This window comes from Manis pentadactyla, chromosome 9, assembly GCF_030020395.1.
Source record: "Manis pentadactyla isolate mManPen7 chromosome 9, mManPen7.hap1, whole genome shotgun sequence".
Classification (NCBI taxonomy): domain Eukaryota; kingdom Metazoa; phylum Chordata; class Mammalia; order Pholidota; family Manidae; genus Manis; species Manis pentadactyla.
In genome coordinates this window covers 21,161,243-21,175,093 of record NC_080027.1, presented here as the reverse complement: position 1 = coordinate 21,175,093, position 13,851 = coordinate 21,161,243, and the positions used below count along the sequence as shown (strand labels likewise).

Sequence of the window (13,851 nt, the reverse complement as noted above, 5' to 3'; positions counted from 1 at the left end):
TAAGCCCCAGCCCAGCTTTCTGGGTGTCCCTACAGGCCTGGTCCTGACCCAGCTTTGCCTCTACTTTCCTTTGAACCCCACCCCTCTGTGATGCCCTTGCAGATGATGCCACCTCTCATGCCCAGGCCAAGATCAAAGGATCAGAAGAGAGTCTCATGGGGGTGGAAATATTTCCATTGTAAGAGAAGACAGGTCCTAATGTCCAAGTGCTATTCACGTTTACTAATATCCCAGTGGCCAAAGGTGATCACATGGCTAAATCAAGAGTCAATGTGGGAAGGTATGACAAAAAAATGGACCCAAATAGGAATGCTTTATTGGGGGCCATTATCATAGGTGTAACATGGCCTTTCTAATGACTCCATAATTTTCCATTATATTTGTGGACTGTAGTTATTGAACTATTCCTCAATATGAGTATTAATTTTTATAATTCTTTTGCTTAGAAAAATAGTGCTGCAATAAACATTATATTACAGATCCATGATTTTTTTCATCATTCTTATACATATATCCATATGGATTTAGGCTTTTGTTTCTATGAGGGAATCATTTAGCAATGACTGCAGCATTGAAGAATGCTAAGGTAATGTCTGGAAGGGCTTCAAAAAAAGAACGGAAAAATGGTATGTTTTCAATTGAGGAATATACTATATATCTGCATACTACATATATATGTTCATATACTCTAAATATAATCTTGCTTAGTTACACATTCTATTTACTAGTTTACATGGGGAGGAAACTGATCTTTAAAAGTAGTACATTATTAAGTAGGTGTTCACAATTGATATAACTTTGAGAACATAACGTTCTACTAAAGGAAATTACACTATTAGCTTGTTAAAAACTTTAGGACAATATTGAAAAAAGTAGATTTCAAATATAGCTACATATATATTAAATATATAAAACTATAATTTCTGATAGTTCAAATGTCTGACAATGCTGGTAATTTGGGAAGAAATTTTCTTAGAGCCCCTCTATCAACTTTGTGCTTCAGACTTTATATCATAGGATTGAACATTGGGGTCAGAATGGCATAGAAATGAGAGAGGTCTGTCTGTCCTTCATACTGATAAAATTCTGGTTTTACATAGGAGACAGTAGCTGATCCATAGAATAAAACCGCAACTATGAGGTGGGAAAAGTGGGTGTAAAAGGCTTTGGTCCATCTTGGGTTTGGTGCCAACTTCAGGATGGTAGAAATAATTCTGCTATAGGACCTGAGTATCAACAGAAACAGAACAGTGACAAACAATACAGTAAATAGACCACCATTCACAAAGATGCCTCCACAAGTCAGCTTGAATAATAGGGAGATGTCACAGAAGAAGTGGTTGGTTTAATTAGAACCACAAAAGGGCAGAGAGAAAATCTGGCATGTCTGCCTTATCTGGACCGGGATTCCATTGGTCTAGGAGCCAACCACCAGCTGGACACACATTCTGTCATTCCTGACTAGAGGACAGTGCAGAGGGTTACATGTGGCCACATAACAGTCACAGGCCATCACGGCCAAGAGGAGACACTCTGTGGTTCCCAGCACAAGGAAAAACCACATTTTTGTAGCACAGGCAAAAAAGAATAGTTCCTTTCTGGTTCCAAAGATCCATGAGCATTCTGGGAAAAGTGACAGATACATAACAGATTTCTAGGAAGGAAAAACTGCTGAGGAAAAAGCACACAGGGGTCTGAAGAGTGGGATCTACTCTTGTTATTGTAATTATGATGCCCTTCTCCAATAGGATAAACATATAGATAACTGAGAATACCTCAAAAAAAAAGCCAGTGAAATTAGGGGATATTAGAAAAGCCCAAGAGAACAAATTCCATTGTTATGGTGAGATTTCTTTCTGTAATTTTCAAATTATTTTCTCTCTGTGGATTTACAGTTCTTGACTGCATTGTCCTTTTTTATAATTGGATGGGGACATGAGCTCTGGTCTGTATAATTTCTCAAGTACTACACTTGTATTCTGTGCCTCCAGAAGATTTGTTGTAAAACCAGGAGCTATGAAACCGATCTGCAAAAAAAATCAGTTCAATAAATAACAGTTAAATGCTTTATAATATAAGATTTCTATTCTGGTTAGACAAATAAATCCATACAGCTAGATATTTTTATTTAACTTACGGTGTAAAAAGAGAGAATGCTATTTCTTCCAGTCAAAGCACCAACTCAATTAATTATCAGTTAACTGACCAACTGCATTTTTTTTCCCCAGTAAATCTAGTCCAAAATACAATATCTGGCCTATGAAACCAATGACTATTCATGTCCTTTCAATACTTGACATTACATCTTGTGATTCCTTCTATAAAGAATATAGCTCAGATTGCTGCCTAATGTGTTGCTCCACATAAGACTTTGAGTAAATTAAAGTAGAAATTACCATTAGAATTGGTTATTTTCCATGAGGTTAGAGAGGGTGATTAAAAATACAATGAGAATATAAGGGCCAAATGTTTTATTTTCCAAGTCATACGGTGCCAGTAAATCTCATTCTAACGTATTGAATTAAAATTGATCTTATTGCTTAAAAAACAAAACTGCTTAGCATACAACTATTTTTAATTATAATAATATTTGTTCATAGTGCTTTCTTTTAATCCCAAATTAAACATTGCTAGGAAAAATAGTTTAATAAATATGTGTCCAAGTCCTGCTTCTTGTATAGTCTGATTTCCCTGGGTAACATAAACAATAATGGGACATGGGCAAAAAAATTGAACCAAGTATTCTTTTTTTTTTTTTTTTTTTTTTAATAATTATTTTTTATTGAAGGGTAGTTGACACACAGTATTACATTACATGAGTTTCAAGTGTACAACACAGTGGTAGAACATTTATATACATAATTCTAGGTTCCAGCTATCACCCTACCAGGCTGTTACAATATCTTGACTATATTCCTTATGCTATACATTACATCCCGGTTACTAATTTATTTTACCATTGGAAGTCTGTCCTTTTTTTTTTTTTTTTTTTTTGTTTTTTTTTTGTTTTTTTTTTGTTTTTTTTTTGTTTTTGTGAGGGCATCTCTCATATTTATTGATCAAATGGTTGTTAACGACAATAAAATTCTGTATGGGGGAGTCAATGCTCAATGCACAATCATTATTCCACCCCAAGCCTAATTTTTGTCAGTCTCCAATCTTCTGAAGCATAACAAACAAGTTTTTACATGTAGAACAAATTCTTACATAATGAATAAGTTACATAGTGAACAGTACAAGGGCAGTCATCACATAAACTTTCGGTTTTGCTCATGCATTATGAACTATAAACAGTCAGTTCAAATATGAATACTCATTTGGTTTTTATACTTGATTTATATGTGGATACCACATTTCTCTCTTTATTATTATTATTTTTAATAAAATGCTGAAGTGGTAGGTAGATACAAGATAAAGGTAGAAAACATAGTTTAGTGTTGTAAGAGAGCACATGTAGATGATCAGGTGTGTGCCTGTAGACTATGTGTTAATCCAAGCTAGACCAGGGCAATAAAACATCCACGTATGCAGAAGATTTCTCTCAGAACGGGGGGGTGAGGTTCTAAGCCTCACCTCTGTTGATCCCCAATTTCTCACCTGATGGCCCCCCTGCGACTGTGCCTGTCTTAGGTTGTTCCTCCCTTGAGGAATCTTACCCGTCTCTGGCTAACCAGTCATCTTCCGGGGCCATACAGGGAAATGTGAAGTTGGTAAGTGAGAGAGAAGCCTTATTGTTTGAAAAGGTTAGCTTTTTACTTCTTTGCATATTAATGCCCTGTGGCTTCTATGCCCAGCATTTGTCTTGAGGTATCTTTACCACTTGGAAGAATTATGATACTCGGTAAATTTGATATGAGGCACGAATTCTATTTAAGGGTTGTAATTAGGAAGGAAGAAGAAAAGCTATAGAAGTAGCAGGCGGAAGAAAACATGGGAAGATTGATTATTTCTTTGATATATCTTCTTGTAGAGTAACTTCAGCATGTATAGGTTTTAAGCTACTACTTAAATTGCACACACACATTAACATAATAGGAGTATAGTTACATAACCAAAGCATATCTGTAATTACCAGCCATCTGCAGTGAAACCAAGAAAACCAGTTAGGCACCTTAGGCATTTGTGAAAACTTATCTATGATATGGTGGATATTGTCCAAATGAACTTGAACAGTCTGAGAGAAATCAGACAAATTAAAACAACCCATTCCTGGGGACTGTTCACATGCCATATGTTCTTTTAACAATAAATAGTTTGTAGTTGTAAGACTTTGGAGCGCTACAATTTGCACTTCTCCAAATTCTTGGTTGAGTTCCAACAGTATAGATCCAGTCCAATTTTGTTGTTTTACTGTATGCACAGGCCAGCTTAGATATCTCCTTCCTCATTCCCATGGCAGGTCCAGGAACTGGTGGGATGAGTGCATCTACAGCTGTAGCAGTGCGTGGATCTTTGTTGGGGTTTTTTGATGATCATCTTCTGGCATGAGTCTTCCAGAGGGTGCAGATGTTGGAAGTTCTTTTTCATATCGTATCTTAGTTCATTTTCGGGGTAGCCCAATTAGGCTTTGATCCTCTGTATAAACACAAACAGACCCTTTGCCTACACTTTTATATGCCCTTTATACCCTTGTGTAGAACTCGTTGGAGGTTACCACACAGGAACTGCCCTTTTTTTTTTTTTTTTTTTTTTTGCTATCACTAATCTACACTTACATGACGAATATTATGTTTACTAGGCTCTCCTCTATACCAGGTCTCCCCTATAAACCCCTTTACAGTCACTGTCCATCAGCATAGCAAAAAGTTGTAGAATCACTACTTGCCTTCTCTGTGTTGTACAGCCCTCCCTTTTCTCCTACCCCCCCATGCATGTTAATCTTAATAACCCCCTACTTCTCCCACCCTTATCCCTCCCTACCCACCCATCCTCCCCAGTCCCTTTCCCTTTGGTACCTGTTAGTCCATTCTTGAGTTCTGTGATTCTGCTGCTGTTTTGTTCCTTCAGTTTTTCCTTTGTTCTTATATTCCACAGATAAGTGAAATCATTTGGTATTTCTCTTTCTCCGCTTGGCTTGTTTCACTGAGCATAATACCCTCCAGCTCCATCCATGTTGCTGCAAATGATTGGATTTGCCCTTTTCTTATAGCTGAGTAGTATTCCATTGTGTATATGTACCACATCTTCTTTATCCATTCATCTATTGATGGACATTTAGGTTGCTTCCAATTCTTGGCTATTGTAAATAGTGCTGCAATAAACATAGGGGTGCATCTGTCTTTCTCAAACTTGATTGCTGCATTCTTAGGGTAAATTCCTAGGAGTGGAATTCCTGGGTCAAATGGTAAGTCTGTTTTGAGCATTTTGATGTACCTCCATACTGCTTTCCACAATGGTTGAACTAACTTACATTCCCACCAGCAGTGTAGGAGGGTTCCCCTTTCTCCACAGCCTCGCCAACATTTGTTGTTGTTTGTCTTTTGGATGGCAGCCATCCTTACTGGTGTGAGGTGATACCTCATTGTAGTTTTAATTTGCATTTCTCTGATAATTAGCGATGTGGAGCATCTTTTCATGTGTCTGTTGGCCATCTGTATTTCTTTTTTGGAGAACTGTCTGTTCAGTTCCTCTGCCCATTTTTTAATTGGGTTATTTGTTTTTTGTTTGTTGAGGCGTGAGAGCTCCTTATATATTCTGGACGTCAAGCCTTTATCGGATGTGTCATTTTCAAATATATTCTCCCATACTGTAGGGATCCTTCTTGTTCTATTGATGGTGTCTTTTGCTGTACAGAAGCTTTTCAGCTTAATATAGTCCCACTTACTCATTTTTGCTGTTGTTTTCCTTGCCCGGGGAGATATGTTCAAGAAGAGGTCACTCATGTTTATGTCTAAGAGGTTTTCGCCTATGTTTTCTTCCAAGAGTTTAATGGTTTCATGGCTTACATTCAGGTCTTTGATCCATTTTGAGTTTACTTTTGTATATGGGGTTAGACAATGGTCCAGTTTCATTCTCCTACATGTAGCTGTCCAGTTTTGCCAGCACCACCTGTTGAAGAGACTGTCATTTCGCCATTGTATGTCCATGGCTCCTTTATCAAATATTAATTGACCATATATGTCTGGGTTAATGTCTGGATTCTCTAGTCTGTTCCATTGGTCTGTGGCTCTGCTCTTGTGCCAGTACCAAATTGTCTTGATTACTATGGCTTTATAGTAGAGCTTGAAGTTGGGGAGTGAGATCCCCCCTACTTTATTCTTCTTTCTCAGGATTGCTTTGGCTATTCGGGGTCTTTGGTGTTTCCATATGAATTTTTGAATTATTTGTTCCAGTTCATTGAAGAATGTTGCTGGTAGTTTCATAGGGATTGCATCAAATCTGTATATTGCTTTGGGCAGGATGGCCATTTTAACGATATTAATTCTTCCTAGCCACGAGCATGGGATGAGTTTCCATCTGTTAGTGTCCCCTTTAATTTCTCTTAAGAGTGACTTGTAGTTTTCAGAGTATAAGTCTTTCACTTCTTTGGTTAGGTTTATTCCTAGGTATTTTATTTTTTTTGATGCAATTGTGAATGGAGTTGTTTTCCTGATTTCTCTCTCTGTTGGTTCATTGTTAGTATATAGGAAAGCCACAGATTTCTGTGTGTTGATTTTGTATCCTGCAACTTTGCTGTATTCCGATATCAGTTCTAGTAGTTTTGGGGTGGAGTCTTTAGGGTTTTTTATGTACAGTATCATGTCATCTGCAAATAGTGACAGTTTAACTTCTTCTTTACCAATCTGGATTCCTTGTATTTCTTTATTTTGTCTGATTGCCGTGGCTAGGACCTCCAGTACTATGTTAAATAACAGTGGAGAGAGTGGGCATCCCTGTCTAGTTCCCGATCTCAGAGGAAATGCTTTCAGCTTCTCGCTGTTCAATATAATGTTGGCTGTGGGTTTATCATAGATGGCCTTTATTATGTTGAGGTACTTGCCCTCTATTCCCATTTTGCTGAGAGTTTTTAACATGAATGGATGTTGAACTTTATCAAATGCTTTTTCAGCATCTATTGAGATGATCATGTGGTTTTTGTCTTTCTTTTTGTTGATGTGGTGGATGATGTTGATGGACTTTCGAATGTTGTACCATCCTTGCATCCCTGGGATGAATCCCACTTGGTCATGGTGTATGATCCTTTTGATGTATTTTTGAATTCGGTTTGCTAATATTTTGTTGAGTATTTTTGCATCTACGTTCATCAGGGATATTGGTCTGTAGTTTTCTTTTTTGGTGGGGTCTTTGCCTGGTTTTGGTATTAGGGTGATGTTAGCTTCATAGAATGAGTTTGGGAGTATCCCCTCCTCCTCTATTTTTTGGAAGACTTTAAGGAGAATGGGTATTATGTCTTCCCTGTATGTCTGATAAAATTCCGAGGTAAATCCATCTGGCCCGGGGGTTTTGTTCTTTGGTAGTTTTTTGATTACCTCTTCAATTTCGTTGCTGGTAATTGGTCTGTTTAGATTTTCTGTTTCTTCCTGGGTCAATCTTGGAAGGTTATATTTTTCTAGGAAGTTGTCCATTTCTCCTAGGTTTCCCAGCTTGTTAGCATATAGGTTTTCATAGTATTCTCCAATAATTCTTTGCATTTCCGTGGGGTCCGTCGTGATTTTTCCTTTCTCGTTTCTGATACTGTTGATTTGTGTTGACTCTCTTTTCTTCTTAATAAGTCTGGCTAGAGGCTTATCTATTTTGTTTATTTTCTCGAAGAACCAGCTCTTGGTTTCATTGATTTTTGCAATTGTTTTATTCTTCTCAATTTTATTTATTTCTTCTCTGATCTTTATTATGTCCCTCCTTCTGCTGACCTTAGGCCTCATCTGTTCTTCTTTTTCCAATTTTGATAATTGTGACATTAGACCATTCATTTGGGATTGCTCTTCCTTTTTTAAATATGCTTGGATTGCTATATACTTTCCTCTTAAGACTGCTTTTGCTGTGTCCCACAGAAGTTGGGGCTTAGTGTTGTTGTTGTCATTTGTTTCCATATATTGCTGGATCTCCATTTTGATTTGGTCATTGATCCATTGATTATTTAGGAGCGTGTTGTTAAGCCTCCATGTGTTCGTGAGCCTCTTTGCTTTCTTTGTACAGTTTATTTCTAGTTTTATGCCTTTGTGGTCTGAAAAGTTGGTTGGTAGGATTTCAATCTTTTGGAATTTTCTGAGGCTCTTTTTGTGGCCTAGTATGTGGTCTATTCTGGAGAATGTTCCATGTGCACTTGAGAAGAATGTATATCCCGCTGCTTTTGGATGTAGAGTTCTATAGATGTCTATTAGGTCCATCTGCTCTACTGTGTTGTTCAGTGCTTCCGTGTCCTTACTTATTTTCTGCCCAGTGGATCTATCCTTTGGGGTGAGTGGTGTGTTGAAGTCTCCTAGAATGAATGCATTGCAGTCTATATCCCCCTTTAGTTCTGTTAGTATTTGTTTCACATATGCTGGTGCTCCTGTGTTGGGTGCATATATATTTAGAATGGTTATATCCTCTTGTTTGACTGAGCCCTTTATCATTATGTAGTGTCCTTCTTTATCTCTTGTTACTTTCTTTGTTTTGAAGTCTATTTTGTCTGATATTAGTACTGCAACCCCTGCTTTCTTCTCACTGTTGTTTGCTTGAAGTATGTTTTTCCATCCCTTGACTTTTAGTCTGTACATGTCTTTGGGTTTGAGGTGAGTTTCTTGTAAGCAGCATATAGATGGGTCTTGCTTTTTTATCCATTCTGTTACTCTGTGTCTTTTGATTGGTGCATTCAACCCATTAACATTTAGGGTGACTATTGAAAGATATGTACTTATTGCCATTGCAGGCTTTAAATTCGTGGTTACCAAAGGTTCAAGGTTAGCCTCTTTAGTATCTTACTGCCTAACTTAGCTCGCTTATTGAGCTGTTATATACACTGTCTGGAGATTCTTTTCTTCTCTCCCTTCTTGTTCCTCCTCCTCGATTCTTCATATGTTGGGTGTTTTGTGCTATGCTCTTTCTAGGAGTGCTCCCATCTAGAGCAGTCCCTGTAAGATGTTCTGTAGAGGTGGTTTGTGGAAAGCAAATTCCCTCAGCTTTTGTTTGTCTGGGAATTGTTTAATCCCACCGTCATATTTGAATGATAGTCGTGCTGGATACAGTATCCTTGGTTCAAGGCCCTTCTGTTTCATTGTATTAAATATATCATGCCATTCTCTTCTGGCCTGTAGGGTTTCTGTTGAGAAATCTGACGTTAGCCTGATGGGTTTCCCTTTATAGGTGACCTTTTTCTCTCTAGCTGCCTTTAACACTCTTTCCTTGTCCTTGATCTTTGCCATTTTAATTATTATGTGTCTTGGTGTTGCCCTTCTTGGATCCTTTCTGTTGGGGGTTCTGTGTATTTCCGTGGTCTGTTTGATTACTTCCTCCCCCAGTGTGGGGAAGTTTTCAGCAATTATTTCTTCTAAGATACTTTCCATCTCTTTGCCTCTCTCTTCTTCTTCTGGGACCCCTATAATACGGATATTGCTCCTTTTAGATTGGTCACACAGTTCTCTTAATATTGTTTCATTCCTGGAGATCCTTTTGTCTCTCTCTATGTCAGCTTCCATGCGTTCCTGTTCTCTGATTTCAATTCCATCAATGGCCTCTTGCATTCTATCCATTCTGCTTATAAACCCTTCCAGAGTTTGTTTCATTTCTGCGATCTCCTTTCTGGCATCTGTGATCTCTTTCCGGACTTCATCCCATTTTTCTTGCGTATTTCTCTGCATCTCTGTCAGCATGTTTATGATTCTTATTTTGAATTCTTTGTCAGGAAGACTGGTTAGGTCTGTCTCCTTCTCTGGTGTTGTCTCTGTGATCTTTGTCTGCCTGTAGCTTTGCCTTTTCATGGTGATAGGAATAGTCTGCAGAACTGGGACGAGTGACGGCTGGAAGGACTTCCTTTCTTGTTGGTTTGTAGCCCTCCTCTCCTGGGAGAACAGCGGCCTCTAGTGGCTTGTGCTGCGCAGCTGCGCGCAGACAGGGTTTCTGCTTCCTGCCCGGCTGCTATGGAGTTAATCTCCGCTGTTGCTGTGGGCGTGGCCTGGCTCGGGCAGCTACTCCAAAATGGTGGAGTCGCGTTGGAGCAGGAGCTGCTGGGAGGCTATTTATCTCCGTAAGGGGCCTCCCTGCTCCCTGCAGCCCAGGGGTTAGGGTGCCCAGAGGTCCCGGATTCCCTACCTCTGGATTAAGTGGCCTGCCCTGCCCCTTTAAGACTTCCAAAAAGCACCCGCCAAAACAAAACAACGACCACAGAAAAAAAAACAAGAAAAAAAAAAATTTTTTTTAATTAAAAAAAAAAAAAAAAATTTTTATTTAAAAAAAAAAAAAGGTGGTCGTTCGTTTTTCTTTATTCTCCGGTGCCAGCCTCAGGCCTCTGCTCACCGGTCTTTCTGCCCTGTTTCCCTAATATTGGGGTCCCTGTCCCTTTAAGGCTTCCAAACAGCGCTCGCCAAAACAAAGCAACAAAAAAGCCAAAAAAAAAAAATTGGTCGCGCGCTTTTCTTATGTCCTCTGTCTCCCAGCCTCCAGTGCCTGCTCACTGTTCTTACTGCCCTGTTTTCCCAGTATCGAGGGCCCTACACTCTGGCCCGGATGGCTGGGGCTGGGTGTTCGGCAGCCCTGGGCTCCGTCTCCCTCCCGCTCTGCCTGCTCTTCTCCCGCCGGGAGCTGGGGGGAGGGGCGCTCGGCTCCCGCGGGGCCGGGGCTTGTATCTTACCCCCTTCGCGAGGCGCTGGGTTCTCTCAGGTGTGGATGTGGTCTGGATATTGTCCTGTGTCCTCTGGTCTTTATTCTAGGAAGGGTTGTCTTTGTTATATTTTCATAGATATATGTTGTTTTGGGAGGAGATTTCCGCTGCTCTACTCACGCCGCCATCTTCCGCCCCCGTCCCCAAGTATTCTTTTCAGGAAATTATAATTTGGAAGAAATAAATGCTTCATATTTTTCCCAGCAGGAGATTCCCTAATGAAAGTGATTCTTTTTCTTTATGACAACATTTATTATTAGTGTAGCAAAATGTGCTGAATTAATTTGAATGCAATATACCATTTTTTGCTTATAGTTTTCTTATATTCATTTCTTAAAATGAATGAAATTTAAAAGTATTGTTAATGACTGAAAAATTTGGAATTTATTTATTTCAAATGCTTCAAACACATTGTTTAAATTTTTACCTCACAAAGTCAGATAACTACATGTGCTGTCTTAAATAATGAATGCATTTTTGACCAACATATACTAATAATTTCTGTTGTTTGATCTTATTTATTCCGTCTTGGTCCTGAAATGAAAAATCATCTTGAATTGAAATAAAATATCAATGCATCAATAGTTATATATACAGTTGACCTGGACATTTGAGGAAGGATAAAGATAGCCCAAAGCAAGTTATCATATGCATAGTGTTAAGGGCACATCCAGAGAGAAACACTTACTTAAAAATGGGGTTTTGGAGATTATGTAAGTGATCAGTACCAGACAATCATATTTTGGAAATTGCTCTGCGTATTGTTTAAAGAAATCTCAGGAAGAGTAATCTTGCACCCAGATGAAAAATGACCATTGCTGGAAAATATCTTTGGCATTGACCAACGTAATGGCTTTTCTTCTATAAAGCAAAAGATATTCTCTTCATGTAGGCAGTATGTACTGGTATGAATATTATACTCAGAATGCAACATCTGAGGATGACCTACCAGTGCAAATGTTGGAATTTCCAGATTCTACCGTCCTTAATTGTTAGAAATCTGGGGTGTGGGCAGGAGCAGCACACATTCTCTTTGTTGTCGTTCTCACTGCTTTCTATCAATACAGGTAAAATTCTTTCTAAATTACTTGATGATAATACAGCTGTACCTCTTCTCATCACTGTGGTCAAACCTATCTTGATAGTTTAGAGTTACATCATCTCCCAACAGTATCGAGTCCCATCACTATCCAAGACCTGTTTCAAATGTTGCCTTCATGAGAAGTGTTCAAAAAGGAAATAATCACAACTTCCTGACTTGCCTTGACCTGTTCAGCTGGAAGATTTGGAAAGCCTTCCTGAATTCAAATGCAACAAATTATTATTGCTTCTTCCCATTGCTCTGTGGAGTCAGCAGAGGTAAAACTGCCAGCAAATTAACATTTTATGTCTCTAAAAGCTATCAGTATTTTGAAGCTCGTGCACTCACCTTCATAGGGGACTCACCTGTACCATGCCTGCTTTCCTCACTCAAGGAGTCAAGCAGAACCTAAGAAGTCCATCTTTCTTGATTGTATAACTTGATGAGGCCCGTCCCCTGGGCCACACAACGGTTTCAGCACTTTCCATAGCCTTTCTATGACTATTCCTATGTGTCTTCATCAAATAAGATTTCCCATAAGGGATGTCAAATACAAAATTCTAAATTTATACATTTTAAAAAGAAATAAAATTTTTGTGATGTTCCATCTCTCTCTCTCTGTCTCTGTCTCTCTCTGTCTCTTTTAGGGGGTTGTTTATTTGGCTCTATGTGTTTCTTGAGTATTTTTTCTTTAATTTCTCCCAACTTGTTTGTTGTTTGTCCAACTTTGTGACAATCATAGGTTTTGTAAATTAGTCTCTCTTTGTCTTTACCCAATTACTGATGAAAATATGGACCAAAACAAAGCTTAAAGGCACAAAATTACAACTTCTTGTATTAATTTTAATAAATAAATTACTCAAAACTATTGGTAAAGCAAAACATTGGTTGATATCTGTATATTTGAGGAACATTAAACATACAAGGGAATTAAAAGACTGGGAAAATTGGAAAAACAGAAAGCAATAGAGATGATATAAAAAGAGGAAAAGAACATTACACTCATAATGGAAGATTTAATAAATATTCAGGTTCTAAAGGAAGAAAAAAATTATAAAATTACGCTCAATAAAGTACAATCAAAATTCACATAAGAAGCATATATTCAATGACTAAAAAAGCACCATTAGTGATAAAAGACTCCCCAGTTTAGAAATATTTGTAGACTTTATAAATGAGATTAATTAAATGTAGAAAAGCTGAATTAGAGAGAAGAGATCATGGCTTAATATATGATATATCTAAAAATCAAAATCTCAGAATAACTGGATTTCATCTGCCAAACATTATTCTTATTCCTAAATTTTACCAGATATTATATCATTTAATGACAGGAATGTATCTGTGAAATATCTTGGTCCCATATATGACCCCATCAAACACAGGTGACAGGGAAGGCAGAAGAGTCCAACCAAAGCACCTCCAGCTGAGAACAGCCTGATCCTCTGCTGCAGGGCCTCCTGGGCCAGGCCCCAGTGTGGATTGTGGGGGGAGAACAAGGCCCACAGGTGCACGTGCACCACGGCCTTCATGAACATCCTTCAGGCCGAGGTCAGCCATGTGGATCTTCGAGAGGCACTGGATAGTCCAGCTGGATGACCTCTTTGTGACAGGCCAAGGTCGGCTGTGCCACATCCCAGATGCCTGGGACAGCACAGCATCCATCAGGTGCAACCCCAATAGTACCGGCAAGGAAGGGCAGCCCCGGGGAGCTTCACTCCAGAACCGCAAGAGTGACCGCCTCCTCAATAAGCCCGGGCTCCCACCTATTGTCCTCGAGTTTTACAAACCCACTGCCTGTCTACCTCCACATTAATAATGCTTAGTTTTAATAATGAGATTAATTTTAATTGATTTTCATTGGAAATTGATATAAGATTTCTACAGACTGGGAATCTGCGAGCTTATTGTAATGAATATGTGTCAGATTCACCCACTGAACAATGATAAAGCTCCTTTGGAACTATAGGCT

The 13,851-nt window shown here is 38.7% G+C and overlaps 1 pseudogene; it reads right to left on the bottom strand.

Annotated features, from left to right (window-relative positions):
• Positions 1–1,006: 1,006 nt before the first annotated feature.
• LOC118908026 (olfactory receptor 10AG1-like) lies at positions 1,007–13,439 on the bottom strand (annotated as a pseudogene).
• Between the last annotated feature and the right edge of the window lie 412 nt (positions 13,440–13,851).